The sequence below is a fragment of the Cebus imitator genome, unplaced genomic scaffold, assembly GCF_001604975.1.
Source record: "Cebus imitator isolate Cc_AM_T3 unplaced genomic scaffold, Cebus_imitator-1.0 Scaffold361, whole genome shotgun sequence".
NCBI classification, from domain to species: domain Eukaryota; kingdom Metazoa; phylum Chordata; class Mammalia; order Primates; family Cebidae; genus Cebus; species Cebus imitator.
In genome coordinates this window covers 56437-81087 of record NW_016107676.1, presented here as the reverse complement: position 1 = coordinate 81087, position 24651 = coordinate 56437, and the positions used below count along the sequence as shown (strand labels likewise).

Sequence of the window (24651 nt, the reverse complement as noted above, 5' to 3'; positions counted from 1 at the left end):
ACAATATTCTGGGCTTGGGCTTTTGATTTTTTTTCTGAGACAACATCAGCATTCCAAAGCCCCAGGGACTCTGCACAACCACTGGCTCCTCCAAAGCTGGAGTAGCCGTGGATTTCAGAGCCACTGTTCTACATCTTGGTTATGGTTCCCTCAGGAAAGAGGCCCAGAAGGCTCAGGTCTGGTGGGGTTTCAAGATTTTTCAGAATCCTGTTGCTCCTGCAGCAGTCTACCTTTCACTGGTTTTCCTTGGAAATTTGCATACAAATAATGTTGAGTCAACAGAGATTTAGAAAGATAATTCAAGTATGTAAGAATTTAATTCCCTATCAGCAGAAATTTGGTGCTCTTTGAAAGCAATGGCAAACTTAGACAATAAGAAGCTTTTCCTAAAACCTATGAAAATAATGATGCTTATCGCATATCTTCCAGGATGCTGCGTAAGGACTTTACAAAACTCTTAGCATAAATTTAACAGTTTTCCTCCTCTTATGACCACAGTCTTAGAATTGAATAGACACTGGACAGATAGAGACCACTGGATATAGACCAGTTTTTTTTTTTTTTTTTAATGTAAAAAATGAAATGGGGTCTTCATTTTTTTTTCAACCAACTGAATTAAACATGTCATTTTTACACAAAATATATTATTTAATATATAGAATTTAAGAAATTTGTTGTTTAACTCGCTTTAATTGTAAATACTTTTATTCTGTTAGAGGAATAATTTTAAAGAAATATAAATGTTTATTCTATTAAAACATTTGATAATTTTCTTATACTAATGTTTTCCTTATTTTAAATATGCAAACTGAATTTTCATATTTATAAATGTATATTGAAGAAGTTTCTGCTGAAAAACAATTTGATTTAAATTTTGTCTAATGAAAATTAAAACATTTAGAACAATGGGCAAGGCATAATTTCTTATAATGTATTAAGCAAAATGTATAGTAAAAAAAAACAAACAATGACCATGAAATAGTTTAAACACATTGATTGCCTGACAAAAATCTCAAATTAATTAAAAAGTTATAGGTCATTAAATTTCTAAAATGTAGTTAATTTAAATTCTGCCGTATTTATTTAATGCAAAGCAGTGTGCTAGGTCCAATCCTTAAACTTTTATATTATCAGTAGTTCTTCAACTTTGTTCTGAAACAGTACTATCTGGGAGCTTCTTAAAATGGAGACACTCAGGATTCTGCGCATTCTGTCAATTTGGGATATCATGAATTAGGATCCGAGAATCAAAAAACTCCCTAGTTGGTTCTAATGGACATTGACTTGATACTCAGTAGTAGTAATATAGTATAATTGAAATTAAGGTAAATAGAAATAATTTTTCTTTTTGTTTTTTACTTGTTATTTTTTGATGCCCCAAATCATTTTCATAAAATATTTATCACCATATAATGGTCTGCTGTCTCTAATCAGAGAAATGCTATTTTACTCTTACTAAGTTTTTTTTGTGTACTTAATAAGAGTAAAATAGCATTTCTCTGATCAGAAGTGATTTTACTCTGTACTAAACAAGATAAAATTCAGAATTCCAAATTCTGAATAGGTATTGACCAATATGGGTGTATCCACAAGAGTGATAATTGTGGATAAACTAATGAAGCAAGGTCTGAAGATGATCTCTTCAGAAAACTGATTAAATGAGCTATCCTTTGTGTTTAAAAAAGGAACACATTATAGGGAGTTATACTTGATTGCATTTTCAGTATCCTATGTTATGTCCTTTTCATCAAGACAAACAATTGATGATTTAATATTTTCAATTTTAGAAGCTTTATACTTAAGGGTGTTTTGCTCTTATATTTAAGGCTGTTTTGCATCAACACTTGAATTGACTATTAAAATCCATTTATAGTGCAAGAGGCATGAGAGGAAGTAACGTGGCACTGACAGTAAGTTATTAAAATATATTTATTAATCTACAGTTTGGTCTGTTGATGTTCATTTTTATGTGTGGACTAAGTTTCTGTGTTTATGTATTTGAGTGTTTTGAGTGTGTGAGTGTGTGTGTGTTTGTATGTATGCATGTTTGTCTTTCAGTTAATTTGTCATCCAAGTACTTCTGCCCAGGAGTTAGTCCAACTGCAAAGCTTGAGGGCACAACATAGGGGACAGGTGCGGTGGCTCACACCTGTAATCCCAACACTTTGGGAGGCTGAGGTGGGTGGATTGGTTGAGACCAGGAGTTTGAGACACTCTGGCCAAACCTGGCTCTACTGAAAATACAAAAATTAACTGAGCATGGTGGCATGCACCTGTAATCCCAGACACTGGGCAGGCTGATGCAGGAGAATTGCCTGAACCCAGGAGGCAGAGGTTGCAGTGAACTGAGATTGCACCACTGCACTCCAGCCTGGGCCACAGAGCAATACTCTGTCTCAAAAAAAATAAATAAAAAATAAAAACCGTAAGAAAAAAGTGACAAATTGTGTAAGATGTATAATAAATATTATTTCTTATCAGTGGTGAATGTTCATGATTTAGAAATAGTTATTCATTATGAAGTATTGAGAACCAAACTAAATTTGAAAACCAATCTAGGAAGTAAATAAACTTTCTGGAAGTAAAATGTTGATAGAGAAAGTAAATTGTTTCCAGGTGTTTTCAAGCAATCCCTATTCAATTATGAATAACTGGGATAAAATCTGCTTAATAAAAAAATGCCGTTTTATTAAAAGCATGCCTCAAATCATAATGCTAGGATACGAAAATATATTCATTTATTTCTAATCTGTTAACATATTTTTTCATCAGAGGTTATTAGTGTATGAGAAGAAATTTTCAAGGATAACTATTTACAATGAATAACTAAGAAGCCAAGTAAAGCTCAAGATTGAATAAGTTATAGTTATTGGGGCTAGGAGTACACAAAAATTTCAGTAGTTTAGGTTGAAAACATCACTCATTTCTGCTTGTCAATCTTAAGTGATATGTAAGTGATTAGTTTTAGTCAAGGCATATTGCTATGCTATTAATCCACTTCATGCATGGCTCAGGAATCATTGGGACAGACATAGATGCTATTTTTGCTCACAATTCCTTCTGTAGCACTGAGCTCAAAATTTAATTTCCTACATATCAAAGTGAAATAATTTACATAGCTATGCTCATTTTATAGGAGCTTTTGGCAAAGTGCAAATAAGTGTATGCTTCCCGGAGAACCCTGGTCTCTGTCAAATTACTATGAAAAAAAACAACAAATGATCTGAGTGATATGATAGAATCTTCTATTCTTGAATGGAAAATATTATACAAATAAAAGTCACTAAACTGTACTATTCTAATGCATAATAAATTTAAGCATAAATTATTCCTACCAACTGTTAGTATATAAATTACTAGTAAATTGTTCTGAAGCATCTCATTATAACAAATACGGAGCTGCCATAACTATCTCCTCATGGGAAGAAGAAAACTGAGACATTTAAAAATTTTATTCAAAACTTTTATCACTTAAATGGGAAATAGTTCCGAACTTCTTCTGGTCACATTGGTAGATTTTAATCTGCATTTTATTTTTTCCTTTGAATACAAATACAGATTTAATTTTACTGTGGACATTTTAACAGTGTTGGCCACCTCCAAATTTAAAATTCCAAATTAGATTTGCTATAGACTATTATCACACTTCGTTTTGTTTATGTTCACATTGTGGTTGGATTTTAACTGAAAATTTCTTAAGCATTGTCAGTGGAAGCAGTTTTATTGTTGTGTTGTATACCTCCACTGTTAAAAGTATCTGCTAGTTTTGATCCTTTGACAGAAAGTATATTATTAGGACCAGCTTTTCTTAGTAAATCATGAAATTATGAGTTGGAAGCAATTATTCTCCTCCTGTTGAGATCATATAACTATGCAATTTTCTGAGTCCATGACAAAATGCTAATCTATAAACAAGTCTCTTGTTGTATTTCAGCCTTTGGATGGGATCCAAAGAGAGTCTTATCCTGAATTCTATGTTATTACAGATAGTGATCTAGCCAAGTTCCAGCCAGGTGAGCTAGCTAGTGTATTGAATAAACAAAAATATTTAAAAATTTACTTTTAATTTTAGGAGTTTATTATAAAACACAGTTTGTTAACTATTTTGTTTCTCTTGCAAACATTAAGGAAAATGACCAACTTAGTTTCAAGGCATGAAGAAACTTCATATTTTTCCCATAGAAACATTCAAGTCTGAGTAGAGAAAAACTGAGTAACTATTGCTTTACATTTGGAAATGTTCTTACAGACAGCATTAACTTTTTCCATAAAAAGTACAGTTTTCATATGTATCATTTAGTGGATAAAAAATTTCCAAATAATTTTAATGTCCAAGCCATAGATGACGAAACTTTGCTCCTTTGACTCTTAGGACACAAATGAAAAAAAAAAGATAGTACTAGAGACTATTAAGGCACATTATCAAGTGACAGCTGGTATTGCTTTTTTTTTTTTTTTTTTTTGAGACAGAGTCTCGCTCTGTCACCAGGCGCCAGGCTGGAGTGCAGTGGCGTGATCTCGGCCCACTACAACCTCCGCCTCCCAAGTTCAAGCAGTTCTCTTGCCTCAGCCTCCCGAGTAGCTGGGACTGCAGGCATCCGCCACCATGCCCAGCTAATTTTTGTATTTTTAGTAGAGACGGGGTTTCACTATGTTAGCCAGGATGGTCTCCATCTCTTGACCTTGTGATCCGCCTGCCTCGGCTTCCAAAGTGCTGGGATTACAGGTGTGATCCACCACGCCTGGCCTGGTGTTGCTTTTTAATAAGTGTTCTCACTGATAAATAGAATGGACAAGTCAGTACTTAAAAATAGAAGTTGTTTTCTAAGTCCCAAGATGAGCATAATATTTCTTTCTTTCTGAAAACTATAAGATCTTCTTTACATTCTATAAAAGATTTAAATAATCCTCAGGAAATGACCTTTCTAAAGCAGAGGATGTCTTCCCTCTTATTATTCTGTATCTTGATGCTCCTGTCAAACTACGTGACATTTCCACAGAACTTTAAATAGAAATATGAAAGGACAGAACAGAAAGTACATTCATAATAATAAAAAACATCTGGCTATATGACCCCAATAAGACAAGTTAAATGTATTACCACTATTTATTTCATACTAAAGGACCAGATGGTAGCCAGAAAAAAAATCATTGAGGATAAAGTCTAATTCAGAGTGACGCATGCACTATAAGCCCATAATCCTTTAAAGGAGCAATCAATGCAATCTCTTGCTTCTGTATTTTCTAGCTCTGTCGTGTGTGTGTGTGTGTGTGTGTGTGTGTGTGTGTGTGCATGTGTGTGTATGTGTGTATGTGTGTGTTTGATTCCATATATGATTATGCAGTAACTGGAATCTTGATGTTTGTATATTTTTGTACTTAATCAGATGAGTAAGCATATTACTATAACCAACAAAGTAAAGTTTGACATATCCAAGCAAAATGTGTATTATCTATCCAGATCTAGGAGCCTTACCATAAGTTATTTTTAATCTTTGATATTGCTTTTTTATAAATTATACAATGTTTCAAAAAATCCTATTTTCTAATGTATAACTAGACATTAGCAGAACCTCAAAAATAAAAGGAGATAAGTGGTTAACTTTTTTTTGAAAATGTGTAACAAATGTCAACATGTTTCTTTACCTGTTTCTTGTATATATTTGTAATACTTCTCAGAACATTTTTTTTTTGTTAAAGAATATCATGGATTTTCAAGAGGAGAATAAAAAATGAAGCAGTATTTTCAAACAAATTTTATTATGAAGGTTTTAGTTTTCATAAAATGTTCATGATTTATATCTAATTTAAGAAATATTAAACGAGTACTTGAATAACTATAAAAACAAAGCTTAACAAATCCTACTATCCCAGTAAACTATCATGTCTCTTATGACTAATATTCCATCAAAACTTTATAATAACTGAGAAGGGAGTAAGGGACTGTAATTAAGTGCTTTCTTTGCTATCTCATTTAATTTTCAAGACAAACCTAGGAATTAAGCCCTGTTATCTTCATTTTAAAAATGTGGAAAGTGAAACCTAAGGAAAATTAAGTTAACACATTTCAAGGCCACATGTCTAACAAGTGATAAAGTCTGGATCTGAACCTTTGAACTCTTAGGAACATTATGATATATAGAGGATTATTGTTTGGTAACCGTCTGTCCTATGAAAGACAACAGCAAATATTTTGTCATGTGCATAAAAATTGGAGCTGTTATTTTAATTTTGTAATATGGACAAATTGAATGCTGGGATACTAGTAGCAGAAATTTCAGTTCAAGTAAATGGGCTATTGACATGCTAGCCTCCTCTATTGTTCCTTCAAATCCTGAGAATTCTTTTGGATTTTATGCAATATTCATGATTTACTTGGTGGTCCCTGCCAGCTGTCTCCTCTGCCATCTGCTATTGTCCTGCCTTGATAGCTAATCATGTAGAATATATGTAAGTGCCTGTTTATAGTTTTTCAAATAAAACTATTTGAAAAAAAAAAACAATGCAATCTATATGGAAGTTATTTTAGAAGTAGAAACAATCCATTATCTCATATTACCTATATATTTTCTTTTCCCATTGGCAAGTTACTCAGTTGTTTACTGGATCTTTTTGAGTAGCAATTGCCCACAGAAGATTCAAGTTGATGTAATATTTAGTCTTTCCTATGATAGCACTAGGATTATGTGATTCTAGCCACGAAGAAAAAGATGGATTAGTCACATACTGTCACCTGCCATGGTGAAAAATCATGAGCTTTCCACTTTGTGTTTAAATGCACCCTGAGTTCATTCTCTGATAAGAAATCATGTTCCCTGAGGCAAGCCTGTCTTTTTTATTGTCTTTACAAGGGTACTTTTTTTTTTCCAGTGCAGTTATCCTTTTCTGATATATGTGGGGAAAGTTCCATTTTCCCTCCACTATACGGCAAGTATTTCTAGCCCATGTAGTTGGAACAAGCCACTAAGAACTGCTAGTGGAATTGGGAAAAACTACATAGACACAGAAAGTGGAAGCTGGAAAGGCATTAGAACTCAGAGTTGTGTGGACAGATACAAAGAAAAGTGATAACTGAGCAGAAAATTATAGGTGCATGTAATGCGTAAGTTTCTATTCATGTTAGGTACAAAATCTGTGACTGGGTTTGTTAATGTAAGTATAAATGAAAAGAGATTAGTACACATTTGAACTTATGCCATGTATATGCTTTCTTTAAAATGAAGGATGTAGTTTTCTCTAGCAGTCCAGAGACTGTGCTTAGCACATAGGTTTTTATAATCCTCGCCTCTAATCTGAGAACACATAGGATTCTGTTGTGCACAGGACTATTTTCAAAGTGTTATGGTGGAGAAACAGTTGAAAATTACTCTTCTAAAAGAATATATTCTGAAATATGTCTCATTCCTACTTATAGAATCATTATAAAACATGAATTTCAATTCTACCTGAGAAGAGATAGATAAATGGCATCTCCCCAAGATTCCTTAAAGCTCTACTCCATCCATCCCTCTTTCCAGCTCACAAAGGGCATCATCAATGATGCATATGACAGTTGCACTTATTTATCCTCTCCATTAATATTTGGTTTTCTGTGAGTCCTTCTTCCACTCGTTAGCTTCTTCCTGACCATAATACCCCTACCCCAGTGTCCAGCTGCTACACTAAATCTTGAAAACTGAAACACAGCTGTCAGCATGCACCACATCAGCAGCTTCCTATCAGCCAACATGGCAGAATCTAATCTTTGCTTCCCTGGTGTTTCAGTTTTTATTAAGTTGCTTATGTTCATATTAAACTTCATGGCAACAGCTGTCTCAGTCGTCGAATCAAAATTATGCTACTCTTACTTGATTTTTTTCCACCAACCCTTTTTGTTTCTATGCATTCTGTAAGGTAAATATAAATTCTCAGTAACTCTGCTTCTTTTTATTTGACCCTAGTTTCCTGTTTCCTTCTTCATAATTTATGGAATAATCAGCATGATTCTCCTGTTATGAATCTGAGGACACAATAATAAACCAGAGAGGAAAAAAGTACGACCCTTCTCATACACTCATATATGGCACTGCTAGCTAGTGCCATCCTAAGAAGCCATGTTCTCCTCTTTTATTACTATTTACTTTAATAATATTAATTTCAGTATTACTCATTGTTTATTTCACCATCACCATATATAGTCCCCTTACATTACTAGATATAACGGTTTATTAGTAAGGAAGGGGTCCTCTTCTGAGGCCCGTTAACAGTGCTATATTACTATATTTTCAATTCACTTAACCCAGGTTAAATTGCTTGGCACATAGAAGCAACTTAGTAGTTGCTTTTCACATAGTTGTAACTTTCACTGTCATTTCTTTTCTTCAAGATCAGGGAGGTGTTGTTCTAACTTTTTGTTAGTCTTATGCATCCTTAGGAGCTTAATTAAACAAAAATGGTCAGGTGCACGAGTGTTGCTCCTTAACATGATTTCCTGTTTCCATATGACCAAGGTTAATTCCTTCTCAGTTTTTCAATGTGATGAGTGACACATGGCTGCATCTGACTTTGGGAACACTTGAAACACAGGCCTTCCACCCCACTGCATAAAGGTGAGAATATCTGTTAAGCTGCTCTATGATTTCTGATAAAGAGTAGCATTTGTGGATATCGAATAAATAGAGAATAACAACATTTTGCACATCAGACATTTTTGTGTCAAATTGGGAGGGCAAATCACAAAAACATTCTGTGACAGTGCTTCATTAGTAATCAAGAGGACTCACTCACCACGTGGGCTAACAAATCAATGATGAAAATCCCTGCCCTGTTTGCTTGAACAGCCTTATCCTGAAGATTCGCTGTAGGCATATTAGTGCTCATCATTTACTTGAGAGAACTATCATTTGAAAACAAGCTTTCTGTCAATCAGTTTATTAAAATAAGTTGAAGTAAATGTACTTTCTATGTCAGGTGTCTTAGTGTCACTGTCATGAACTAAGTTGAAGTAAATGTACTTTCTATGTCAGGTGTCTTAGTGTCACTGTCATGAACTATTATTACTACAGATATGTAGAAACATACATACACACATGCATGTCTCCCTGCATAAAACTGGGACAGGGTTGTGAATGTCGCTGTAATGACATGAAACTGAGCTAGGACCACTATGAGTAAATGTGAAAAGTTGCCTTCGTGAGTTAGAAAGTCCATCTCTCAGAATGGTCGTGAAAATCAATAAGCATTCTTAACCAAGCTTTCTAAGTAATTTCTCATAGAAAATCAGACACACTTGAAAGGTTATGCTAAAAAGTGTAGAATAAGTCAGTTCAACTGACTTCAATAATTAAATCAGTCCAAGGCAATAAAATATAGCTTACTCTTGATGCTTTGGGACAAACGATTTGCCAATATGTTTTTAAGAAGACTAAGACAGCATGCTAAGCATCTAGTTGTGGCTTTTGGGTAGATGATTTTTGTTGAAACTAATTTCCTTAAGATGTTTATCTTTTGGAAATTTCATCAATAGCCTGCTTGAGACTATCTGGAACCCAGCAAAGTTAATTATGAATTTAATCAGCCTGTAGATGAGAATCAGAAAGAAGATCTAACATCAATATTTGGGGGGAATATGGTTGGGATATTCTGGGATCAGGGCTGGCAGATGCTCAGGTTGTTAGTCTTCAATGTTGTTTTCCCATTTTATGTGGTTATTAGTGTTGAGCAAAGCACCTCGGTGCTTTATAATTAAAGGGAGTAGCTTTACCTCAGAAAGAATCCCTGAAGAAGCTTTGTTGGTATAAATAATAAAGCACAGATGTAGAGGTAGCTGATAAACCTTCTTGTACAAAGGGCCTCTGTGTCCATTGGTGCATAATTGAGTTCTGTCTGTGACACTGTTCTTGAATTGAGAACAATAGGTATCTTTGTGCCATCTGTTATGTTGTGTCTGTGCCAAGTGCCCACAATATAAGCCAAAAAACAGTGGTTTGTGAGCACTCTAGTGTACTAGCTACTAGCATTGATATTTTAGCAAGATTCTTCAGGCTGTTATGGCTAACAAACTACAGTGACACTTTTTTTGTAGGCAAAGTTAACACCCCTAATGTTTGCCTCTTGCTGAATCATATTCGTGCTGCAACCTTTGAAACCCTAGAAGGCTCAAAGTTTTGTGTCTTTTCCCTGGGAAAAATGACTCAGTCGTTCCTAGCTAATGGTGACTATCAGTAGGATGAATAAGAGCACTGTTAATGAAGTAGGATAAGTAGAAGAGATCTGTGATTCTTAACACTCTTTTCAGCTGATTAACCTGTTCATTGAAATTATGTACGGTCCATGAAGGTGTTCTTTGACTTTGCTTTGTGTTATTTTCATGATCAATATATGTTACCATCTCGAATGTGCAACTCAGGGATGCTCGACTCTTTATCAGCTCCACAGTAAACCATTCAAGCAAAGGTTTGTTCAGTTGTCAGGATAAGTGCCATATTCTATTGCTTAATTTTGAGAGAAGATTTTTCTACTATTGTTTGGATTCTTTTTAAGTATATAATAGCTGTTTGACAGCACAGTATTTTGAGTAGCAGTAACTCAGGTAAGATATAAGTATGCCCCCATGAAACTGACTCTTCTCCCAAAAATTATTTGGTCTAATCATATTATAAATCATGATACCATATACCCACAAACATTAAAAAGAAGGAAAGTGTTAGCAGGAGTTTAAACAGGATAAAGCAATTCAGCATCCCATGGTACTTAAAAACTTAAATGTATGATTATATAAAAATACATAATCCTCTAGAGTTGGTTCAGTTCTTTTCAACAGATTTCTACTGAGAAACACTTATACTTAAGTACTTGCCCTGGATTCCTTACATAAATCAAACAAATTAGTAGTAGAAAACAAAATTGATACTACTAGATTATTCCTTATCAAGGTATTATTTTATATTTTTATTTTTTCTAGCCAATTTCACATGTTATTTCAGTTAATCTTTATAAGAAATCATTGATAAAGACAGGAGAAATCTATATCTAATATTCACAAAATGCAAACTAGGAAATCAAATCACAGGGAAGGTCAGTAGGTTGGTTCCAGCAATCGAAGCTGTCAGCTTGAGGAACTGAAAGAGACTTCTCTTTCCATGTCTGTAGCTCTGCTCTTTTCTTATTGCTGTATAACTATCTTCTGATGATTTAAGGGAGAATACGAATATGAAAAAAAGTACACTACTGATATTTAAAGAACAATTACTAGTTAAAAGTATTTTAAGGGAAATTCAGCAAATGCCTACTTAGAAATTTCAGGATTAAGTACAATTTAGATTGACTATGATTAATTAGGTCTAAGCTTAAGTTTTGCCAGTGTTAGCAAAACTGGGTGCTAAATATGAAAGGGCAAAATGGAAACTTAATTTTTGCATTTTTCTTAACAGAAAATTAGAACATGGAAGTAATTGTTAATTCTTTTGCAAATTGGCAATTGCAACTAACTATTACTCTATCAGTACTTTGATATGGTTGCCAAAACACATCTAGTTAAACAGTTAAGGACAGACGGTAGTACTATAAATCCACCATGTAAGATTATAACTGGTGAACTGATGGACAAGGTAAGTATTCTTGAAAAATTTAATGGGAACAGCTGAATACAAGAATCCATTGGAAACCACTATTATGATCTTGATATAATTATATTGATTTTCCATTTAGAGATGTGTGAACAGAAAGCATCTGTTTTCTCACTGGAAATATTATGGGTGTCTTGATTATATAAACTACAATCAAAAATAGAATCATATAAAATATTCAAAATATAATTGAAACACTCATATTTCCAATTAGAAAATACTTTGTGCTCACACACAAATAAAAATAGATGCTTCCATATTTGCGTGACAAATAGGAATACTTTTACTGAACATTATTAAGAAAGAGGAAGTAGGCCAGTTTGAGGAAGTTGAAATTTACACCAGATACTCATCTGGAATACCAGGAAAATGAAATACTGAGTATGATTTTCTGTGTTTAACAACATAAGTAAAGAAATAATACTGATGATGCAGATGTAGGGACCAGTAGATATGCCCTGGGGGTTGGAATTTAGAGTTCTGAGATATCCAGTGGAATCATATAAAATATTTGACATATCTTTATTTCAGTAATATAACTGTGTTTTATTACTAATATACTTACAGCGCTATATTTGCACTTACATTAATCATTATTTATAATATAAAGGACATATACTATATTGTTACATATTAATATATAAATGTAATTCTAATACGAATTCTATTAATGTTAATCATATTAATTCTATATATTTGCATAAATTAATATTCAAACTAATTTTATTGAGGGTCCCAGTAAATATTATGAGGTTAGCAGTTTGTTGGATGTGGAAGAGAATTAATCAAAATTCTCACCCTCTCCCATCTGTTTTGAGTGGCAAAAACAAGAAATATGTTAGTGAAAAGTTACCAGAGAACTGAAATTATTCTCCTTTAATGTGTGGAGTGTCAAAAACTTTAAATTTTGACACCTTCAGCACCTTGATATTACTGAAAACCAGGCCTGCAACCAGGAAGATATTGAAATTCATCCCTACAGAGCAGGAAGACTGAACAAATTAAAGTTCTCAAATGTATGACATTTAATTTTTAATTCTCCAGTGGCACTTGGGATACCTCAACTTTTGGTAGAAATTTTTTGATAATGCTTTGCTGGAAACATACACAAAGACATTATATTCTTTTTTGGGGGGTGGGGGGAACAGAACAATAAACACCTTTATTACATGGGTGAAGACAGAAAACGAGGATTTATATGCCTTTCTGGGCCTTGATTTTCCTAATCTAGAACTCCAGCTCTTTGCCCTCTAGCACATAGCCATCTACTAGGCCACACTGTCCCCGCCTTGAGGCAATGCATGCAAGAAAGCTTGCCTGCTGGAACTGCTCCTCTAGGAGACTGCTGATTTTGGCATTCTTTTTCCTTTGATCATGTTTCTTCTGAATCTTTAAGTCATTTTTTGTTTAAAATCTCTTCTTCTTCAGGAGTCAGCTTGACTCCCTTCTTGTGACCCAGGGCAGCGCATAGTGGGACTTGTGCCACTGTTGGTACGGTGTGCTGTCAATGAGCACGATGCAGTTCTTCACCACGGTCTTGGTGCGGACCAGCTCATTAGTAGACACATTGTAGGCAACATCAGTGATCCTAGTTTTTCTATTACAACACTCTGAGCCCCAGGAGAAATTCCCCACATTCAGTCTCAGGGCATGGTATTTCTCATTACCTTCCCGCATGTGGACTGTGTGGATGCGGCGGGTGCCAGTCTTGGCGCTGGCAGCCGGGCACCCCAACTCGTACTTCCGCTTCTTGTGGTAGGGCATTCTCTTGCCCCCCGGCCTTGCAGCACTTGTGCCAGTTGTCTCAGGAGATGCCCATCACTCGGCACTCGCTGGAAAGAGCAAACACATTATAATCTTAATAGAAAATTACAAGATTCTGTTAATTTCAAATGTATAAGTCCTAAAATATAACTGTGAAGAAAATTTCAGAAAATTTTCTTTAAAAATTAAAAATAATATGACCACACTAGAAAATATATTTATCAGAAAAATATTAATGAGAATATTGGATTCAGCTAAGCAACTGAATAAGGTACGTGATTATTTTCCAAAAACAATTTTATTTGTAATGCTCCTTTAACCGATATAATTTAAAATATTTCTTTAGGAGTATGCATAGATACATGCTGTATTTTACTTTTAAAAATATTTTTGCATTAGTTTTTTAAAAGAACTAATTTTTGGTTATACCAATATATTAAAACAAATTTGTCAATCTGTAAATATTTTAATGATTATATACCATTTTAATACTATTACACCATTTTAATCATTTTAATAATTGAGGGACCTCCTTTACATGGTTTGGAAGATAAATTATATGGTTGCCCTACTAGTCTTTTCATGTTAGTACTCATATCATACGGTGTCTTTTATTGCAGTAACTTATGTATGCAGCTGAACTACTGAGGGTAACTGAAAAGTTCTTGTTACAGCACGTGTGTCTGACATCACTCCGAAATACTATGTCTGAAAGAGTATTTAATATTTAGGTGATGCTCAAATATTTTTGAATGAATGACTGGACTCACAAATCTGATTCTGTGCATATCACATATTGCTCAACTTCTGAAGCTCTAAGTCGCACTGATGGCGTCCGCCCATCACTTTTGTCAGTATGCTTTTTGGTTTGTCACGTCTGTGATTTTGTTTATAGAATCATTCACCTCTCTGGTCAGTCCATATCTTTTAGTTAACTGAGACCCAAATACATTAAGTAAAAATGCAGATTCAGAAACTGTACAAAGTTCTGATTTTTAGTCCCAGCCCCTCTTTACTGTGAATGCTACCTTCTCCCAATTTTCTTGACTTCCTTCTCTCTGTGTTATCAAAATATTATTTACAAACCAAGTCACCATAACCTAGATCACTCCATCCTACAGTGATGTGCTCTTTTTGTGAAAACTTACAGCTACCACTTGACATTTTTAAACTATTAAACTTATCCATCATGTCACTAAAATGTTTATATATTTATGCCCTATCTTTTTTAACTTAACCATAAACCCTATGAAAAGAGGGACCTTGTATTATTTCTCACAGTGCCTGAAACGCTTACTTGCCTACAGGAGTATTGAGAGCATAAATTCATATTTTAATTTATTATATCCTAATAAAGACTCTGAAAAAGTCTCTTGATGGGTAAAAAAATGTCTTAGATGGTAGTCTTCAATCTCAATAGATAGCTATTGTCATAAATATATGTTGTTATCTGAAGACAAATAATAAAGGCTCTTTAAAATCATAGATGGCCGAAAGTCAGAAGTTGAAACATAGGCATAAGTCAAAGATATTTGGAGTTCAGTTCCAGACTACTACAATAAAGCAAATACCGGAATGAGGCAAGTCACACAGTCTTTTGGTTTCCTAGTACATGCTAAATTTATAGTTACATCATACTGTTGTTTATTAAGTATGCAATAGCATTATGTCTAAAAAGTGTACATAGCTTTACTAAAAATACTTTATTGCTAAACAATATGTGCAATCATCTGAACCTTTAGCGAGTCATAATGTTTTTGCTGGTGGAGGTTCTTGCCTTGATGTTTATGGTTGCTGACTTAATGTGGTGGTGGTTGCTGAAGGCTGTGACAATTTCTTAAAATAAAACAACAATGAATTTTGCCACATAGATTAACTCATCGTTTCATTTTATGAAAGATTTACCTGTAGCATGTCATGATGTTTGACAGCATTTCATCCACAGTAAAAATTCTCTCCAAATTTGAGTCAATCTTCTCAAACCCTGCCACTGCATTATCAATGAACTTTATGTACTATTCTAAATCCTTTGTGGTAATTTCAACAATGTTCACAGCGTCTTCACTAGGAGTAGATTCCATCTCAAGAAACCACTTTCTTTGCTCATCCATATAAAACAACTCTTCATCCACTGAAATTATTTCGTGAGATTGCAGCAATTCAGTCACATCTTCAGGCCCCACTTCTAATTTTAGTTATCTTGGTGTTTCCAGCACATCTGCAGTTATTTCCTCAACTGAAGTCTTGATCCTCTCAAAGTCTTCCATGAATGTTGGAATCAGCTTTTTCCAAACTCCTGTTAGTGTTGATATTTTGACCTCCTATTAATCACAAATGTAGATTGTAGCATGATTCACAATGTTGGTTTAGCATAATTCTTAAGGGCTCTAAGACTTTGGAATGGTATTTGAGCATTGACTTGTGCAGCTGCAATAGCACCTAACAAGATGCAGCTGCAATAGCACCTAACAAGATAATCAATCTGTAATTTGAAGGTTTGAAGCCACGCATTGACTTCTCCTCTTTAGCTATGAAAGGTTTAAATGACATCTACTTCCGATAGTAGGCTGTTTCAGCTACATTGAAAATCTATTGTTGAGTGTAGCCACCTTTATCAATAACCTTACCTGGATCTTCTGGATAACTTGCTGCAGCTTCTACATCAGCACTTGCTGCTCCATCTTGCACTTTTAAGTTACTGTGATGGCTTCTTACCTTTAATTGCATGAATCAACCTTCGCTAGCTTCAAACTTTTCTTCTGCAGCATCCTCACCTCTTTCAGTTTTGATACCATTAAAGAAAGTTAGGACCCAGCTCTAAATTATGGTTTGGGTTAAGGACATGTTGTTTCTGGTTTGATCTTTTATTCAGACCACTAAAACTTTCTCTGTATCAGCAATGAAGCAGTTTTGCTTTCTTATTTTTGTGTTCACTGGAATAGCACTTTTAATTTTCTTCATATACTTTTTCTTTGCTTTAACAAGTGGGCTATCTGGAGCAAAAGACTTAACTTTTGGCCTATCTCAGCTTTCACTATGCTTTCCTTACTAAGTTTAACCATTTTAAGCTTTTGATTTAAAGTGAGAGATATGCAACTTTTCCTTTCATGCTAACACTTAAAGGCCATTGTAGGGTTATTAATTGGCCTAATTTTAATATCGTTGTATCTCAGGGAAGAGGAAAGCCTAAGGAGAAGAAGATAAGAGATGGGGAAGGGCTGGTTGGTGGCGCAGTCAGAACACACACACACACACACACACACACACACACACACACACATACACACACAACGTTTGTAATATGTGCGCAGTTCCTGGCACTCCAAAACAATTACAGCAATAACAATAGTAAGATCAACGATAAAAGCTTCACATTTTGGATATAATAATAATGAAAAAGTTTGAAATATTTTAAGAATTATCAAAATGTCACACAGAGACAGAAAGTGAGCAATATGTTGTTGGAAAAATGGCACTAGTAAATTTGCTCAATGCAGGTTTGGCACAAATCTTCAATTTGTAGAAAATTCATTGTGAAAGAGTAAAGTGTAGCACAATACAAGGACGTATATTTTTACATAGTTACAATGTTGAATAGCAATCTGCGTTTACATGAGCAGTCAATTCATCTATATGTTGAAAGTCTATGAAGTGACCTGTTTTCCAAACTCAGTATTTAAGAAAAATATAGTTACCAAAATACTCAATGTGAATGGAGATATAAATATTATCTTGCCTCTCTGAGTCATTCAGGAAAGATTTAACATTTTTTATAATAGGGATTCTGTAGTATTCTCTCAATGTTTCTAAATGCAGCAACTATGACTTGGCAGAGGCAATGATAACAGTTTTTTCCTGCTACCAACAATAATCTCCAAAAGCAGAAACTTCATATTTACAGTTGCTTGATATAAAGGGATTTATGGCACATTAAAAAGTTCATTGCTTTTTCTGTCAGTACCTGTATGTGCAATACAGTGAAAAAAATATTTTTATAGTTATTATTTTGAAGTATATCATGAGAGCCTCCACTATAATGCCTGGTAATTAATATCAGCAGCAAAACACATTGCTGTCTAAATTACTGCCCATATTCTTCATTTCTTCATTTAACGTACCACTTCAATATTAGCATCTATGTTAAGTATCTTCCTTAAATTATAAAAGAAGCCAATTTTGAAACCTAATTACAGTGATATATTAAAATATTTTCTATATATGCATGGTTCCTAACATATTTTTCATCAGAATGTTTTTTTTTAATAATAGACAAAAGAGTAAATTAAGACAATGTGATCGATCACTATATTTGTCAAGACACAATTTTTTTTTTTTTTTTTTTTTGAGACAGAGTCTTGCTCTGTCACGCAGGCTGGAGTGCAATGGCACACTCTTAGCTCACTGCAACCTCCGCTTCCTGGGTTCAAGCAATTCTCTTGCCTCAGCCTCCCAAGCAGCTGGGATTATAGTGTGCCACCACGCCCAGCTAATTTTTGTATTTTTAAGTAGAGACCAGGTTTCACCGTGCTGGTCAGGCTTGTCTCGAACCCATGACCTCGTGATCCACCCGCCTCAGCCTCCCAAAGTGCTGGGATTACAGGTGTGAGCCACCATGCCTAGCTGTTAAGACACAGTTTTACAGCTACTGGAATTATAATCATTTTTGTTTTATTTTCTTGCTTTGTTTTGTTTGTTGTTTTATTGAAACTATTATACCTGGAACACAAAAAAATGTTTTTAATCCTTAAGAAAAATAAAGTAACATACTTGTTAAATATAAAAACACTCTGAAAAAAATTGTAAGCCATAAGCAAGAACTGGAAACCAAACCATCTCTACTCACTCACATTTTTGGTAATGAAATTTATTTTTATAGTTCCTAACTACCGAGACTAAAGCAATGCATTATCTACCTTTTTGGCCTATCATGAGCCTTCACAATTTCACCAGCAAGATTTTCAAGGATATTTCTTTTGCTGAGCCCCCCCTACATTGTATCCCCAACGTCTGTGGTTGTGGAAGAATCCTTTATTTCTCAAAAGTTTTACACCTACTAAGTTTACTACCATATTATTGATCAATATTATATCTGTAGCTGGTTTGTAAAGGTTGATCATTTATATTGCATTTGTCACACTAAGCATCTGTTGTCTTAAGTAAAAGTCTGACTTATTTAGAACTATCAGCTTATAAAATTGTTAGTAATAATAGGCTTCCTGGTATAAAAGGCAGCATTTTAACTACATTTCTGGGAGGCCAATATTTATCTAATTGTGGCTGTTACATGGCTAAAAATAAGATAGACTGTCTAATTATGGTTACTTACTAATATAGTTAGGATTACTTATTCTAGAAAATGAAGTCTCTGTTTTCATCTTTTTTGTTTTTTGCATTAATGTTTGTCAACCATTGTGACAGGAAAAAGAATTAGAAATTTAACTTGTTCTTATTTCAATCAGTTCCATTCATATAATCCTTTAAGAAAAGTGAGGGCCTTGAATTCTAGAGTGACTAGTAAAAGTGTTAAAAAAAAAAAAAAAAAAACAAAAACAAAAACAAGAAGAAATTTGAAAATTGGCTTTTTTTCTGATATGAAATTCCTAGAGTTTATTTTTACTCTTGGAGCTTGATGATACATATGGCATATAGTCATGTATACTCTAATATTTGATATCTATTTTATAAAACGTAAATGTAAATAAAGAATTGAGAATTTGGTCTCCATGTCATTAGTGACATAATTTGCATAGACAATATTTTTTTACTTCGGTCTTAAATTCCAAGAGAATGATGAAGTTTGAATAATATAAAATGGTATGTTTACATTCTAAGGCATAAACTTGCTAAAATTACAATTACTCTTCAATTATCTAGTCATTAATTTCAATAATGGCGCATATAATTTGAGAGAAGATGAATAAGAAAAGCATAGTTTCTGTCTGTGAAGTTATATTCCTGAGAACTCAATTCTGGAAGAATTACTTTTAGCAAAATAGGAGAAAAATATGTTAAATAACTGAAGAAATGTGTGAAAGAATAAAAGGTCTTTACAGTCATTAAGTAAAACAATGAAGACAGCACACTCAATTCAATATCAGTTAATAGCATTATATGTACCAATAACTGATATGATAGCTTTGTTTTGGGATTGTTTTTATATTTTCAAAGAATTGTTCATAGATTGGTTTTTATGCATGGTACATAATATAAAACAAAAGCGAATTTCTGCCTGAATGTCTAACCACCTGTTAGAGAAAACAGCTCTAACCAAGCTGGGTTTTTTTACTTTATGATTCACAAGTATGAAGTCACATCAAATGGTATCATTGGTTCTAGAGGTAAAGAATGATGTCGCTGTCCTTTTTCAGTTCTGTTTTTTAAACTTTGCAGTAATCTTGGTTCAATTTTTGTAACAGTGGTTCATTGATGTTCTGTTTTGTTCTTTTCTGTTTTGTTTTAAGCCACTGTGTTTTTATGCTTTTTGTTTAAAGCCAGTGAGTTCATTTTTCTTTATTGCGGTAAATTATACATAATATAAAATTTACCATCTCAAATATTTTTAAGCATATAGGTTAGTGGTATTAATACATTCATAATGTTGTGTATCCAACACTATCATCTGTCTTCATAACAGTTTCCATCTTGTAAAATGGAAACTCTCAATATATTGGAAAATAACTCTCCATTTACCCTGAATATTTATGTGTTGAAACCTAATCACCTGTGGTTAGGTATTAGAGGGTTGATCCTTTTGGGAGGCGGTTAGGCCATGAGGGCAGAGCTCTAAAGAATGAGATTAGCGCCTGTAAAAAAGAAGTTCAGGATTGTTGTCTTGCTCCTTCTGGTTGTGAGGACATTGCCAGGAGCTGATGCCTGAAGCAAGAAACTGGCCTTCCTCAGACACTGAATCTGCTGGTACCTTGATCTTGAACTTCCTTGCTTTTAGAGCTGTGAGAAATAAATGTTTAAAATCCACCCAATTTATAGGTATTTGTTATGGCAACTCAACTGGACTAAGAAATCTCCTCCCCCAGTCTCTGACAACCACTATTTTATTTTTGTCTCTAAAAGTTTAATTTCTCTAAGTACTCTATATGAGTGCAAACATAAAGTACTTGTCCTTTTGTGACTAGTTCATGTCAGTTAGCATAATGTCCTCAAAATTCATCCATGTTGTAGCTTATGTCAGAATTTCATTCTCCTTAAAAGCTGACTGATATTCTATTATACTGTATGTATAGACCTCATTTTGCTTATCCATTCATCTGTTGATGAATACTTGCTTTGATCCCATATTTTAGCTGTTGTGAATAATGCTGATATGAATGTGGATGTACAAATATATCTGAGACTCTGCTGCAATTAGGTATACACTCAGAAGTAGAATCCCTGGATCATGTAGTAATTTTACTTTTAAAATTGTGAGGAACCAACTATACTGTTTACCACAGTGACTGTGCCATTTTGTATTCCCTCCAACAATGCTTAAGGGTTCTAATTTCTCCACATTCTCACCAACACTTGTTATTTCTTTTTTTAAGTAGTAGCTCTTCTAATGGGCATTAAATGGTATCTCATTGTAGTTTTAATTAGCATTTTACTAATGACTCGTGATGTTGAGCATTTTTATGTGCTTATTGGCAATTTGAATATTTTTGGAGAAATATCTATTCAAGTTCTTTGCCCATTTTTGAATTGAGTTATTGCTTTTTTGTTGAGTTTTAGGAGTTTTTATACGTTCTCCATACTGATTGCTTATCAGCAATGTGAGTTACAAATATTTTCTTTCATTTTGTGGGTTATAGTTTTACTGTTGCTATTTTAATGCACAGTTTGAAAAAAAATTATGAATTCCATTTGTTTTCTGTTGTCATCCATGCCTTTAGTCTCATACCCAAAAAATTACTGCCAAATTCAATGACATAAAGTTTTGTCCCATGTTTTCTTCTAAGAGTTTTATATTTTTAAATCTTACATTTAGGTCTTTGACCCATTTTAAATTAATTTCTGTATATAGTATAAGGTAATGATCTAACTTTATTCTTTTGCATGAAAATATCCAGTTTTCACAGCAACACCAATAGAAAAGACTATTCTCCATTGAATGGCCTTGCCTCCTTTCACCAAATATTTTTACCTGATGCAAGGGATATTTCTGGGTTCTCTGTCCTCTTCCATTGATTCATATGTCTATTTTTTTTTTTTTACCAGTACCACACTATTTTGATTGCTAGAGCTTTGTAGTGACTTTTGAAATCAAGAAGTGTGAGTCTTCCAACTTTGTTCTTTTTTTTTTTTTCCCCAGATTTATTGTGGCTATTTAGGGTCCCTTGAGTTACATATGAATTTTAGAGTGGGTTTTCTATTTCTGTAAAAAAACAAATGCCATTGGGATTTTGATAGAGCTTGCATTGAATCTGCATATGTTTTTGGCTAGTTTTGATGTAGTAAAAATATTAGGTCTTCCAATTAATGAACATAGGATGTATTTTCATTTATTTATGTCTTCTTTGTTTCTTTGAAATGTTCTTTAGTTTCCATTGCACAAGTCCTTTAATTCCTTGGTTAAATTAGCTCCTAAGTATTTAAATGAATTCTTATGTATTTTATTATTTTTGATACTATTATAAATGGATTTGTTTTTTTGTAATTTCTTTTTCAAAATGTTCATTGTTGGTGTATAGAAATGCAACTGATTAGCTGGGTGTGGTGGTATATTCCTCTCATGCCAGCATTTTGGGAGACTGAGGTGGATCACTGAAGTCCAGGAATCTGAGGTTGCAGTGAGCTATGATCATGCCACTGTACTCCAGCCTGGGTGACAGAAGAAAACTGAAGAAAGAAAGAGAGAAAGAGAGAAAAGGAGGAAGGGAGGAAGGAAGCAAGGAAGGAGAAAGAGGAAGAGAGAGAGAAAGGAAGAGGAGAGAGAAAGAAAGATAGTGAGAAAGAAAAGAAAAGAAAGAAAGAAACTGAGTGTGTTGACTCTGTTGCTTGCTTACTTTTCTGATTTTATTTATTTGTTCTATCAGCTTTTTAACATGGGATCTTTAGAGTTTTCTACATGATTTTCTATCATCTGCAAACAGAGGTAATTTCAGTTTGTCCTTTAAAATTTGGATGCCATTAGTTTGGGGTTTGTTTCATTGTACCTGAAACACCTTTAGCTGAAACAATCTTTTGCCTTTTAGAATAAGCTGCCTACCTTTCACTGATAGCTGCATTTTTGAATGAATATATTCTAAATCTTTATTCATTTATTTTATTTCAAAGCAGTCTAAGTCCTGTCATGACAGTCTTGCCTTCCATATAGAGCTTCCTGCATTGTCTGTTAGACATTGACCAATTTGATTTAGGCATGGAGTCCAAGTCAGTGTTTCGGAAAGGGGCTGATCTGCAAACTTTTTTACAAGCTACACAATAGGATTACATTGTTTCTATTAAAATATAAGTTGATGCACAACTTCCTTTATTGAAAAAGTCTTTCTCAAAAAAATTACCAGCTGAACTTCACTGTGATGTTGGCTGATTTTTTGTAAATATAAGTTTTCAACTCCTTTGAGTAAATACTAAGGTCTGTGATTACTGTATCATATGGTAAGAATATGTATTCTTTTGTAAGAAACTGCCAGGCTGTTTTTCAAAGTCGCTATGCCGTTTTGCATTCCAACAGCAATGAATGAAAATTCACACTGCTATGCATCCTGACCAGCATTTGGCGGTGCAAGTGTATTGGATTTTGGCCATTCTCATAGTTGTATAGTGGTATTTTATTGTTTTAATTTGCATTGCCTTGATGACATGATGCACAGCATCTCTTGAAATACTTAATTTCCATCTGTTTGTCCTCTTTGGTGAGGTATCTGTTATCTTTTGGCCCATTTTGAAAATCAGGTCATTTATTTTCTTGTTATTGCCTTTGTAGAGTGTTTGTATATTTTCATTAACAATCATTTATTAGATGTGTCTTGGCAAATATTTTCTCCCAGACCATAGTTTTTATTTTCTTGACAGTGGTCTTTGCAGAACAAAAAATAATTTCAATCAAATTCAGCTTCAAAATTATTTCAGTAATTATGCCATTGGTGTCATATCTAAAAAGCTATCAATAAGTGCAAGGTCATCTAGCTTTTTTTCTATATGATTTTGTAGGAGTTGTGTAGTTTTGGACTTTGATGTCATGTGCTTTAGATTTGGATCTAAACCTGTTATCTGGAATGTGTGGGTTGCTTGAAAATTTAACTTCTCAGATTTAATTTCCTTATCTATAATAAGTAGATAATGATAATACTTTACAAATTTGTTGTAGGGATTAAATGAAGTAATAAGCATGTGAAATATGATAGCACAATCATACTGAGTTAATTAACTTAAGTTGGTTTTACTTTCCATTGCTTTAACAACCCAAAGTCAACAGTGGTCCAAAAATACTACAGGATTAAAAAAAAATTATTGATAATATATTTTACATACTTGTGAGGTACATGTGAGGACATGTTACATGGATAGAAGGGGTAATGGTTAAGTCAGGATATCTGGGGTAAACATTACCATGAATATTTATCATTTCTATGTGTAGGTAACATTTCAAGTCTTCTTTTTTTAGCTATTTTTATTATATAGTACATTGTTGATAACTATAGTCTACCTAATCTGCTATCAAGTATTAGGGTTTATGTCTTCTATCTAACTGTACCCGCTAATTAACATATCCAGTATCTATCTCTACTTCCATTAGGTCTAATTTTTATCATTTACATATGAAAAAGAACATGTGGTATTTGTCTTTCTGTGACTGTCTTATGTCATAGTAAGGTAAAGTCCTCCAGTTTAATCCATGTTACTGTATGACATTATTTCAGTCACTTTTATTGCGGAATATCACTCCATTATGTATATATGCTACATTTTCTTTATCCATTCATCCATTAATGGACACATATGTTGATTCTATATCTTTGCTATTGTGAATCATGCTGTGATAAATGTGCAAATTCAGGTACATATCACTTTGATATATCGATTTCTTTTCCTTTGGATAAATATCCAGTGGGATTGGTGGATTGTAATAGTTCTATTTTTAGTTTTTTTGAGTAACTGCCATGACGTTTTCTATAGTTGGTGTACTAATTTACATTCCCACTAGTAGGATGGGAATTACCTTTTCTCAGCATCTTCACTAGAATCTGTTTTTTTTGTTTTGTTTTTGTTTTTGGTTGGTTTTTTTTTTTTTTTTTTTTTTTTTTTTTTTTTTTTTTTTTTTTTTTTTTTTTTTTTTTTTTTT

At 33.6% G+C, this 24651-nt stretch overlaps 1 protein-coding gene and 1 pseudogene across 1 annotated transcript in view; one reads left to right on the top strand and one right to left on the bottom strand.

The window, feature by feature from the left end:
* The window catches only part of LOC108288041 (MAM domain-containing glycosylphosphatidylinositol anchor protein 2-like), a 735245-nt gene that overhangs the window by 696454 nt on the left and 14140 nt on the right, over positions 1-24651 (top strand). The gene's annotated exons all lie outside the window — the stretch shown is intronic.
* LOC108288042 lies at positions 12750-13425 on the bottom strand (annotated as a pseudogene).